Source organism: Panthera leo, chromosome C2 (assembly GCF_018350215.1).
Source record: "Panthera leo isolate Ple1 chromosome C2, P.leo_Ple1_pat1.1, whole genome shotgun sequence".
Taxonomy (NCBI): Eukaryota; Metazoa; Chordata; class Mammalia; order Carnivora; family Felidae; genus Panthera; species Panthera leo.
The window spans coordinates 115,476,738-115,490,073 of NC_056687.1; the positions used below are offsets into that span (position 1 = coordinate 115,476,738).

General features: G+C 33.9%; 1 long non-coding RNA gene across 1 annotated transcript in view; it reads left to right on the plus strand.

Annotated features, from left to right (window-relative positions):
- Window positions 1-777: 777 nt before the first annotated feature.
- LOC122229704 overlaps window positions 778-13,336 on the plus strand; it is a 211,622-nt gene continuing 199,063 nt past the window's right edge. Inside the window, exon 1 of the long non-coding RNA XR_006207107.1 lies at window positions 778-884. This is a non-coding gene — a long non-coding RNA (uncharacterized LOC122229704). The remainder of the gene's footprint in view (window positions 885-13,336) is intronic.

A 13,336-nucleotide genomic window follows, 5' to 3' on the forward strand; every position in this document is an offset into this window, starting at 1 on the left:
GTCTGAGCCCTGCATCTGGCTTTGCGCTAGTAATTAATTCCTGCTTGTAATTCTCTCTCCCCCTCTCTTTCTGCCCTTCGCCCACTTGTGCTCTGTCAAAATAAATAAACTTAAACATTTTTAAATGTGTTTTTCAAGGAAAACAAGGTCAATGCATTGAAGGCTGCTGCTTTATTTTTATGATTCCAAATTTGCGAAAAGCTTATATTCCTAAAATTAGTAACATCATATACTTAATTTAGTGGCATTCTGTGTTTCAATAAAGATTGGTGTGTTACTAAATTATACCGCATATTTTTGGCTTCTTCAATCTCAGTATTGAAAATGTTAAAAAAAAATTCTAATCACTTTGGTCAAAACAAATTCACAACATCTTTACTATTCTGCATGGAAGGGCTAACTGGGAACATTCATTAATCTAGCACTTTAAAATTTTAATTTCCAGATGGGATGATTAGCATTTCTGAGCTTTTTATATTCAAACCACAAAAATAAGTCCTTCTCAAGGGTCACTGGAGGCAAATAATTTAGACCTAATGTTTTGCTAAGTTAACTACTGTGCTCTATCTATCATTTAGCTCATTTAGAATATTCACTCTGAGTCCATATTAGTATTTTTCAGATTTTGCTTACAATACAAACCAACTTATTTGGACTAATATAATACTATCAGTATGACACATGCTGGAGAATTCCTTTGTTTATTTTAATTTTTTTTATGTATAAGACTCCTGTGTTTTTCTGTTTTTTATTATTTTGCAGATTGATTGCAGATTGATTGCAGATTATATGATTTGCAGATTGATTGCAGATTGATTTATATGAAAATACTGGGCACTACTGTGAGAACTGAATTGAAGTTCATGGCTGCAGTTATAATTCAGGTAATTATATTACTTTGTTAGTTATTTTATCCCCTTCTTTCCAGAAACTAGTTTGAGGAGAGATGAAATCAGATACGCTGTCATTAATTAAAGAAATACTTAATATATTTTACAAATGTTAGGTGGATAAAAGCAGAAAGCAGTAAGGATGACTTGGTATAGAACACCCTCATTTTGTTCAGGGGACGCATTCACGGAAACTTGAGCATTATTGAATCAATCATTCATGCGTTCTTAAACCAAAGTCCTTATGAAGATTATTTGTCACTAATATTATGAAGTCATGACTTGCTTTGGTTAGTCCTTACTGACTACATCGTGATATTTATGGTGCTCTTTATGACATCAAAGTAATTCCACCAATCTCAATAAAAATATATCATTAAAAGTATATATGATATAAATGTATATTCCAAAATAATAACCACAAGGTAAGTGAATACCCAAGTATATACCCAACTGAAGAGAGAATTGATACCTCCTACAAGCTCTTTTCCATTATGTCTCCATTTCTGCCCCTTACATGGAACTAGTTTTAATTTTGTATGCATCATTCATTTGCTTTTTTTAGTGGTGTAACCATATATAAATGTGTTCCTAAAGTCGCTATTGCTTAGCTTTTCCTTTTTGAACACTTATAATGGATCATACTGTATTTCTTGTCTGCGACCTGCTTTCCTCACACAATATTTATTGATAATACACAGCTGTCGAGTATTCTGTTGTATGCATCTACTTACCATTCATTTATCCATTCTAGTTTCTAGCTTTTTTGCTACTGTGAACAACGTGGCTAAGAATGTCTTCTGATGTGCCAGCTCTCTAGGATATATACTTGAGAGTTATAGATTATTAAATTATAGAGTATGGAATTGCCAAGTTATAGATTATGTGCCAGTTGAACTTTATTTAAGTGAAGGTATTATCTAGTCATATCAGTTTCCATTTTTATCACTTTCATTTCTGCAAATTCTTGCCAACATTTAGTATTGTCAGACTTTACTTTTTTTTTAATCTAGCAAGTATAAAATTGACTTTAATTTGCATTTCCTTTAACTAAGGTGGTTAAACTCCTTAGGATGGATAGGACTAGGGCTAAAACTCCTCCTAGTTTATTGGGAATGGATCGAAGGATTGCGTATGCAAATAGGAAGTACCATTCGGGCTTGATATGGGGAGGGGTACTTAGAGGATTGGCGGGGATGTAGTTATCGGGGTCTCCTAATAGGTCTGGTGAGAATAGGACGAGTAGTATGAGTGTTAAGATTAGTACTAGAAGGCCTAGGATATCTTTGATTGTGTAGTATGGGTGGAATGGAATTTTGTCTGAGTCGGATACCATTCCTGAGGGGTTGTTAGATCCTGTCTCATGAAGGAATAGGAGGTGGACTGCTGCTAGAGCTGAGATGATAAATGGAAGAATGAAGTGGAAGGCAAAGAATCGTGTCAAGGTGGCTTTGTCTACTGAGAAGCCTCCTCAGATCCACTCTACTAGGTTGGTCCCAATGTATGGGATTGCTGATAGGAGGTTGGTGATTACGGTTGCTCCTCAAAAGGATATTTGGCCTCACGGTAAGACATATCCTATGAAGGCTGTAGCCATGACTGTGAACAATAATACGATTCCAATGTTTCATGTTTCTGAGAAAGTGTAGGAGCCATAGTATATTCCTCGTCCTACATGCATGTAGAGGCAGATAAAGAATATGGAGGCTCCGTTGGCGTGTAGATACCGGATAATTCAGCCATAATTTACATCGCGGCAAATGTGGGTAACTGATGAGAAAGCGGTTGTCGTGTCTGATGTGTAGTGTATGGCTAGAAAGAGGCCGGTGAGAATTTGTAGGATTAAACATACTCCTAATAGAGAGCCAAAGTTTCATCATGCTGAGATGTTGGATGGAGCGGGAAGATCAATGAATGAGTGATTAATAATTTTGATAAGGGGGTGTGATTTTCGAATGTTGGTCATTAAATTCTTATAGTTGAAATACAACAATGGTTTTTCATATCATTAGTCATGGTTAGATTCCATGTGAGAATTATGATAACATATATTGTATTTATTTTAAGTACAATTTTCGTGGTGAGCTTTGTGAGTTTTTCTTCAAAGCCCTCCCCTATTTATGGTGGATTTGGTTTGATTGTGGCTGGTGGTGTCGGTTGCGGTATTGTACTGAATTTTGGGGGATCGTTTTTAGGTTTAATGGTCTTTTTAATTTATTTGGGAGGCATGCTTGTGGTGTTTGGGTATACTACGGCTATGGCTACTGAGCCCTATCCTAAGGCATGGACGTCTAATAAGGCTGTGTTGGGTGCATTTATTACGGGGGTGTTAGCGGAGTTATTAACTGCTTGCTATATTTTAAAAGAAGATGAGGTTGAAGTTGTGTTTAAGTTTAATGGTGCAGGTGATTGGGTGATTTATGATACGGGTGATTCGGGGTTTTTTAGTGAGGAGGCCATGGGAATTGCAGCACTGTATAGTTATGGAACCTGGTTGGTAGTTGTTACTGGTTGGTCCTTGCTTATTGGTGTATTGGTGATTATAGAGGTTACTCGTGGAAACTAAGTAAGAGTAGGCTAAGGGTCAAGGTGATTATGAAGGATAAGAAGTAGAGTTTAACTAGTCCTTTCTGATTAGATACAATGGTTGATATTTTTATTTGGAAGTGAGAGATGGATTTCGGTAATACATTTTCTAGCCAGATTATATCTAATAGTATCAATGCAGATTTTTGGCTTATAGTTAGGCTTATTGTTGATGGGAGGCGGTGTATTACAGTTGGAAAGTACCCTAGGAGGTTAGAAAACTTAAAGAGGTTCGAGGGATATTTAAATTTTAAGTTTTTAGCTGCGAGGTTAAGTTCTAATGCTAAGATGAAGCCTGTGATGGTTACGGCGAGAGCAGTCAGTTTTAGATAGTGGGGTATAGTTATTTGTGGGATGGTTGTTGGGGGGATGTTATGGGAAATCAAGTATCCTGCAAAAATGCTTCCAATTAGGAGACGTTTAATGGAGTTGATGAGGTGGGGGTTATTTTCATTGATTGGACTTAGGGAGTTAAACCGGGGCTGTCCTAGGAGTGCAAAGAATATGATTCGAGTACTATAGGCGGCCGTGAGAGATGTAGCAATGAGAGTGACCAATAGGGCTCAGGCGTTGGTATACGACGTATTGGCTGTCTCGATGATTAGGTCTTTGGAGTAAAAGCCTGTTAGGAAAGGTATACCTGTTAATGCGAGACTTCCGATGATGAGGGAGGAGGTGGTGAAGGGTATTGGTTTGTATAGTCCGCCTATTTTTCGAATGTCTTGTTCATCATTTAGACTGTGAATAATTGACCCAGAGCACATGAATAATATGGCTTTGAAAAATGCATGTGTACAGATATGAAGGAATGCAAGGTAGGGTTGGTTGACTCCGATAGTGACGATTATTAGACCCAATTGGCTTGAGGTTGAGAAGGCAACGATTTTTTTGATGTCATTTTGTGTGAGGGCACAGATGGCTGTGAATAGGGTTGTGATGGCCCCTAGGCATAGAGTGAGGGTTTGTATGGTTTTGTTTTGTTCTATGAGTGGGTAGAAGCGGATTAATAAAAAGACTCCAGCTACAACTATTGTGCTTGAGTGGAGTAGGGCAGAAACAGGGGTTGGACCCTCTATGGCTGATGGTAGTCATGGGTGTAGACCAAATTGGGCAGATTTGCCTGTGGCTGCTAGAAGAAGCCCTAGTAATGGAATATTTAGGTTTTCGTGTTGGGTAATAAAGATTTGTTGGAAGTCTCATGCATTTATATTGGTGAGGAATCATGCTATAGCCGTGATAAATCCTACATCTCCGAGGCGGTTGTAGAGAATTGCCTGTAGGGCGGCAGTGTTTGCGTCTGCTCGACCATATCATCATCCGATGAGTAGGAAGGATATGATTCCTACTCCTTCTCAGCCAATAAACAGTTGGAATAGGTTATTGGCGGTTACTAGGATTATTATGGTGATTAGAAATATGAGGAGATACTTGAAGAATCGGTTAATATAAGGGTCTGTGTGTATGTACCATATTGAGAATTCTATGATCGATCATGTAACGAAAAGTGCTACAGGGATGAAGATGGTCGAGAAATAATCTAGTTTAAAGCTTAGTGACAACTTGAGGGTTTGAATTGATAGTCAATGTCAGTTTGAGACGATTGTTTCTTGTCCGGAGGAAACGAATATTATAGCCGGAATTATGCTGATGGTGAAGGCATAAGAGATTGTGGTTTTTACATAGTGGGGGTATAGGTTATTTTTGTATAGTTGAGTGTTGGATATAATGATGGGTAGGAGTAGAATAAATATTGCAGTGAGTATAAAGAAGGTAAATAGGTTTATTACTTTTATTTGGAGTTGCACCAAATTGCGTGTCTTCTGCCCATTTTTTAACTGAATTATTTGGGGGTTTTTTTGGGGGGGGGAGTGCTATTAAGTGTGATAAGTTCTTTGTAGGTTTTGAATACTAACCGTTTATCAGATATGTCATTTTGAAATATCTTCTCCATTCTGAAGGTTGCCTTTTAGTTTTATTGATTGTTTCCTTCACTTTTCAAAAGCTTTTTACCTTGACAAAGTCCCAATAGTTCATTTTTGCTTTTGGTTCTTTTGCATCTGGAGACATACCTAGTAAGAAGTTGCTATGACTGATGTCAAAGAGGTTACTGCCTGTGTTCTCCTCTAGTATTCTAATGGTTTCCTGTCTCATATTTATGTCTTTCATCCATTTTGAGTTTATTTTTGTGTACGGTGTAAGAAAGTGGTCCAGTTTTATTCTTTTGCATGTTGCTGTCCAGTTTTCCAACACCATTTGTTGAAGAGACTGTCAGACTGTCCTTTTGGAAGACATAAATTCAGGTCTTTAATTTACAGAAGAGTCTTCAGGCAGCATTGAAGAATATCAAAAACTGTGGATGTAAACATTTAATGACTGTGGTTCTTTTATAACTACAACTAGTAATAGAATAGAGGAAAGTAATATCCTCTAATTGGGTATAATAAATGTCCATTTCATAACGAGTTTTATCAGTCTTTCCTCTGAAGATAAAAACATAATGGTCAGAAAGAGCATTGAGAAAGAACCTGTGCTTTCTTGTACAGCATGAAAACTTAACCTAAGAGTGTCCCTTTTGATTTAATAAGTCTTCCCATGTAGCTTTTACATTGTGTATCTAATTAAGAAATGTGGTCTAAATTTAGGTTTGATCTTGGGAAAGCAAGTGAAAGTTATCATAGGGTATATGAGCATTTGATTAAGACGGATAGGATCATAAGTATCAGAACAACAACACTTAGTTATTGATATAATCAATGTGACAAAACATCTAAAAATTAATATAAAAGGAGGGAACACTGCCATAAGGAATCTTAGCTCTTTCATCAAAAAGTAAACTTTCTTGTTAATGGTCAAGGACATAATAAAGATAATATATAAAATTCATAAAATGCTTCTCATAAGATACAAAATCTCAGCTATGTGTATTGCATAGAAGGGAAAGAATAATATTTCATATTTAAGGTAAGAGTCATCAAACATTTTCTGTAAGTGGCAAGATAGTGAATATCGTAGGATTTGCAGACCCTGTAGTCTCTCTTGCAGCTACCCAACTCTGTTGTTATAGCATGAAAGCATTCATAGACAATGTAAATGAATGAGTTTGACTGTATTCAAATAAAACTTTATTTACAAAACAGGTCACTGGCCAGATATGGCCCATGGTACATCATTTTCTAACCTTTGTTTTAGGTGAAGGCATTAATCAGAAAACTAAGAAGGCAAGTTTTCAAAATAAGATGTGAATTATAGTACATTCCATAGCTTCTTTTCACTCTCAAGTATCATAAAATATAAATCAATAAATTCATACCTCAAAGATACAAACTTTCTGTGGCATATAAAAATAAGAAGCAAAAGTATTTAAAAATAGATTTGTTTTGATCAGTTTTTCAGTATTCTATCTCATTTAGAGAATATCTATATGTGCAAGAAGTACCTATTAATTTGTTCAATTTAACATTAATCAGTGTTTTAGAGATTATATTTAAGTTAACACTCTAAAAATTACTATTGACATATAAAGTTCATTAGCGTGATTATTTAATTTAATTAAATACAAACATTTTTTATAATTTTCATATCATGTAGGAGTGTTGTGAGTTTATTGATCTATAAAACTGTATGAGTTTAGAATTTCCACATTAAATTATCTATACGATAAAAACCCAAGTAAAACAAAATGTAAGTTTGTACAATATTTGGCACTGATAAATCAGGGGAAAATATAGCTATTTTTTTATTTATTATTTTTTAAAGAGGTCAAAGAGCTAGCTAGCTTTCTTTCTTTTTTTAATGTTTATTTATTTTTGAGAGAGAAAAGAGTGGGAGACAGAGAGGGGCAGAGAGAAAGGGAGACACAGAATCTGAAGCAGGCTCCAGGCTCTGAGCTGTCAGTGCAGAGCCCAACTCAGAGATCGAACTCAGGAACTGTGAGATCGTGACCTGCGCTGAAGCTGGACACTTAACCAACTAGCCACCCAGGTGCCCCATATAACTATTTATTTTTAAATGAAATTTTAAACTAGTCTCATTTCCAAAATGTTTCTGTGCTGACAATTTCTGTAAGAAGGATTTTTTTTTTTTAAGTCCAGCTTCTTTAAATCATTAGAAGTTTAATTCTCTTATTTTCTGGGAATTTTAGAAATATTTTATTTATAAAAAGGCTTATTTATCTCTATAAACAAATCCCAACAATTATTTTAATTTAAGAAATAAGTAATATAATTCTTTGAAAGCTTCCAGAAGTAGAAAAACAATGACATGTAAAAGCATTTAAGCATAGACAAAGAGGCACATAGAATACCATAATTCATCAGTTATACAACTTCAGCTACAGGTCAAAAGTAAGTACGAATATACAGACACATTATTCCACACATCAAAATGCTATTATTCCTAATGAGTACATAACTTTTAAATTAATTTGAACTCAAAATAGAAAATTAATCAAAAAGACTAACAAATTGGATTTTCCCTTCTTTGATCTAACACAGAAAATAGATGTTTATCATCATTGAACAGTAATCACCAAATGGTTAGATCAGAGGTTGGCAAATCAGTCTGTGGGCCAAAATCACTAATTGCCTATTTTGAAAGACCCACAGAATAGATTTACATTTTTAAGTGGTTGAAAAAAATCAAAATAATATTTTTGACACATGAGAATTATAAGAAACTAAAATTGTAGTGCCTGTACATAAAGTTTTACTTAACCCAGTCATGCTTATTCATTTACATAATGTCTGTGGTTGCTTTTACAGTACAATGTCAGGGTTGAGTAGTTGCAAAATAGGCTATATGACTCTCAAAACAAAAAGTATTTACCATCCAGCCTTTTGCACAATTAGTTTGCTGACACTTTTATAAAACTATAGAATAAGTCATTGCCACCACCAGAGGAGAATAACTTACCAGTTTATGCAAATCAGAAACAAAACCACGACAAATTCAATGCAGGAATAGAACACAAAAACAAACAGTTAAACCTTTTAGTGCCACTTGGGATTCACTCTGAAAGTCAAGAAACAAACATGTTCTATGGCATAAATAGCGTATGAAGTTCACTTTTCTGGTAAATTCTGGTAAGTTCACTTTTCTCTGTTAGGTAAATTCCTTGGGTGTCTCTGTAGATGACTTCCACACTGTTAGATGATAATTTTTAAAAAATAGAATGGACATAAATATGTTTCAAAAATTTTATTGAACTCAACCAGTAAGACATAAAAAACAATTCCCTAAAAGATCATTTTACATTTAAATTCCATGAGATTGATCTATAGCTACCTGTGTGTGTGTGCATGTGTGTGTGAAATCTTTATCAGATTTAGATAATAATGTTATAATTGGTTCATGAAAATTCAGAAGTTTTCTTTTGTGCTCTTAAACAATTCAAAATTAATATTTGTATTAACGTTAACAATATTAGTATTACCTAGTCTTTAAAGGTTGTAGAATTCCCCACATGAAACTATTTGGGCTTGGTGCCTTTAATGTAAAAAGTGCTTTAATAACTTTTTTCATTACTGTCCATGGAAATTGGTCTATTTAAGCTTTCTATTTCTACTGTGGTCAATTTTATGGAATTCCATTTTATAGAAAATTATCCATTATTTCATTTTGAGTTTCAAATTTTTCAATTATTTCAAATTTATTTGCACTGAGTTATAGACATTAATCTACATAAATTAATTACTATGTATACATATATACATAACACACATATATGTGTACGTGTGTGTATGTGTATATATATATATATGTATATGTATACATATATACATATACATATATATACATATATATATATACACCTGTTCTGTTTCAAAGGTTATTTTCCACTTGTTACTCTTACTCTGTGTATTTGTACTTGCTTTCATCTTTTAAAAATTAGGTTAGCTACTGACTTGTTTATTTTGTTAGATATTTTCAAAAACCATCATTGTTATTTCTTTCCTTTTCCTGATTTCTCCCTCATGAATCTCTGTTTTTATCTTTATAGTTTGTGCTTTTGTGTTTTATTTTGCATATCTTTGTGTTCTTCTTCAAAACTTGAGTTAGAAAACATTATTATATCATTTTTATTGGCACATTTATGTAAGGTTGTGGATTTTCTTCAGATCACTACTTTAAAAAATTTTTTTATTAAATTTATTTATTTTTGAGAGACAGAGAAAGACAGAGCATGAGCAGGGGAGGGGCAGAGAGAGAGGGAGACACAGAATCAGAAGGAGGCTCCAGGCTCCGAGCTGTTAGCACAGAGTATGACACGGGCCTCGATCCCACGAACTGTGAGATGACCTGAGCCAAAGTTGGACACTTAACTGACTGAGCCACCTAGGCGCCCTGATCACTACTTTTATTATATCATAGATTTTGATATGTAGCATTTCCATTATATGGAAATTATATGTGATCTATATGTATACATATATGTATTCCATTATATGTGTTCTAGGAAGTCTGTAATTTCAGGGTTTTTTTTTCTTTTTTATCCAAGAGTTGGTTCATGGAGAGTTTGTTTTTGTTTTTTAATGTGATTTCTATTTTGTTACCTTGTAAGGAAAGAATCTAATTTGTATTATTTCTATTTTATGGAGATCTCAGAAGTCATGAAGCAGAGAATGCAAACCATGGTCACTATGCCATATCTGAATTCCTGATTTACAGAATTCAGGAGCACAATAAAAGTTATTTCACACTTTTAATGTTAATGGAGTGGTTTGTTACTCCATAAAAGGTAATTGGAACATGGTAGAATGTCAAAAGTTGTTACTTTCTGATTTCAAATAGTAAAAGAAATTCATCATTGCATGTGACACTGTAGATCATAAAATCCAATCAACCTTTTGGAATTTCTTTTAAACAAAATTGTCAATCATTTTTATTCAGATCCTATTTAGACATCTCCAGTTACTGGGAGTTTACTGATTATAAGACTTTTGAAAATCAACTTAGAATTATTTTTTTCCCTGGCTTTAGCTAGTAGGATATGATATAAAAGAAAAGAAAAGCAGAGAGACTGAGAACTCACCTGTTGGTACAGACCAGAACAAGACCCAGTTTTTCTAAAAGATATAGTGTATATAATTGTTTCTCTGGTTTAATTTTTCTGATCCTTAATAGTGACAGAGTAGGAATAACAGCTTTTATAATTCCTGCTTTTATCTTCTGTTCTCTATGAAACAAAGAAAATTTTTAAACAGTACTTTGTTTAGTAGTAAATTTATTATATATCTGGTAGTCAAACATGGCAGGTCAGAGATGATTGATGTTTTTCACTGTTACAGAAGAATTTTTTGACAGGAAAATATATTAGAACTTATATGATGACTGTTCTTTTGCTTTTAATGAAGTACAAAAGTGCCATCTGCTACTATTTTATGTGCCCATGGCTGGCTACTGACCTCAATGTCCAGAATATAAAATCGGTGAGCCATAGTTGTGCCTCTATGGAGTTTATCATTTATTCAGTATGAAGCTGTCTTTCCCTTTGCCATCTGACCTCAGGATAAGAAACCATTTTCAAATGTCCATCATTTAAAAATCTTGGTTGTTGTTGTGTTGTGGGCTGTTATAGCTCCAAATATCCTGAAGGCTTTGGGATCAGTCCCTGATTTCATTTCAATTCTTCATTTCTACATCATTTATAACAATGATTAGAATGTACCCGCAAAGAGTTTATGAACTTAAGGTCTTTGGAATCACTCTCAAATTCTCCTGAAATGGACCCAAACATAATGATTAAATTAGATCTGATTCTATGGACTGTGATGAATCTTTGTTTTGCCAGAATTCTAGTGCTATCCTGGATCAGAGATTTCTGTGAATCTGTATTCTTTGAGGACTGACCAAAACTGAAATGACATCTTGGGCTTGGAAGCATTCAACTTGTATCATTTGATATGGATAAATAAATTTCAAAGAATACATATTTTAAAAATGTAATGGTTAATACCATTATTATTTAACAATTTATTGCTGGTTTTGTCAGTGTAGAAAGAAAGGAAACAGAAATAAGAATGTAATCATTGGGAAGGTGAAAAAAAAATTTTTCACATTTTATCTAGAAAATCCTAAAGAAACTGAAATCTCTTAAAGTAAATAAGTTGAGTTTTAAAACTTTTCTTTTTAAAACTTTTAAAAAATATGCTATTTTTTTTTGTAATTTACATTACATGCATAGGAATATGATCAAAAGGAAACATAAGAATTTAACATTGGTTTTCTCTGAGTTTTATATTATTGCAATTTTTCCCTCAAGGTTTTCTACATTTTCAAAAAAATTTTAGTAGGCATATATTTTATAATTTGAATATTTCAAATTGTTAAAAATAGTCTCAAGATTTACTGAAATATGTTTAAAGTTTTGGAAAAATTGATTACAATTAGTGAATAAAGTTGTGACCATCTTCTAAATACTATGACTGATGATTCATATATCCATATGATTTTAAGAATTAGAAATGATTGTTCCCCTTACCTCAGTTCTGTATTATTTTGAAGCAAATCCCAGATATCATATTACTGCAGCCTCAAATATTTCAGAATATGTTTCTAGAGTATAATGAATCTTTTTTAAAATAAAACCACAAAACCACAATATCATCATAGCTGAAAATTTAATAATAATTTCTTAATATTGAGTATCTAGTCAGTATTCAAATTAACTAATTATCTAATAATTTTCTTTAATATTTGAGTCAAAATTGAAATAAAGTACATACATTTCAGTATTTGATATGACTCTTCACTCTCTTTTAGTCTATAGGCTTCTCAATCTTTTTTTTTTTTTGGACTCGAATTTTATTTGCTACACAAACTGGGTCTTTTATTTTTAGACTTTTCCATGATCTGGGTTGATTGAATTTTGTTCATTAAATTCTTGTGTGTCATTTAACATATTCATTGTGTTTTCTATAAATTTCTAGTTAGATCTAGAGGCTTTATCAGTTTCACATTGGTTTTCATTTTTCTTCTTTTCTTTCTTTCCTTCCTTCCTTCCTTCCTTCCTTCCTTCCTTCCTTCCTTCCTTTTTTCCCTCTCTCGCTCTGTCTCTTTCATTTTTCTTTCTGATGTTGGTGACCATTTGTAGATATTTTAAAATGTTAATTTATTTTAAACTCCCACCTTTAAGTTGTTGGGTACATGTGCTTTCTCCATGAATCTCAGCTTTCTTTAGTGATTTTTTTTTTATAACCAATAGAATGTGGTGGAAATAATGTCACGAGACTTTAAAGCTAGGTCAGAAGAAAGTCATGCAGTTTCCACTTGGCTTGTTTTGGATGCTTACTCTAGGGCAATAATTCCCTACCAGAGGTGATCTAAGGTCTCTTTCCTGCTCTCCAGGGGACATTTGGTAATGTCTAGAGATATTTTGGGTTGTCACAACTGAAAGGGTACTACTGTCATCAAATATAGGACAGAGATGCTGATAAACATCCTACAAAGCACAGGACAGTCCCTGTAACAAAGAATCGTCCAGTCCAAAATGGTTAAGAAATCCTGCTCTAGGGAGAGCCAGCTGCCATACACCAGGTCCGATAACTTTGAGAGTTCCATGCTGAAGAATCCACTTGTTGATAACTTCTCTCAGGTCCCAGTTAGAGCTCTCACTGACCATCATTCTTTAGCTGCAAGAGTGAATTATCTTGGATAATTTGGTCAAGCTGAGTTTTCATATCACTGTAGCCTCACCCACCCATTACCTTCAACTGTATGAGAGACAACAAGCCTGATAGAGAAGATTGTACATAACCCAGATCACACACACAAAAGAACCCTTGTGATCATTGTCCGCCTAAGATGTGGCTGTTGAGAGTAGCACTTTCCATGCAGTTTTGAGCTAGGCATATTTCCTAACC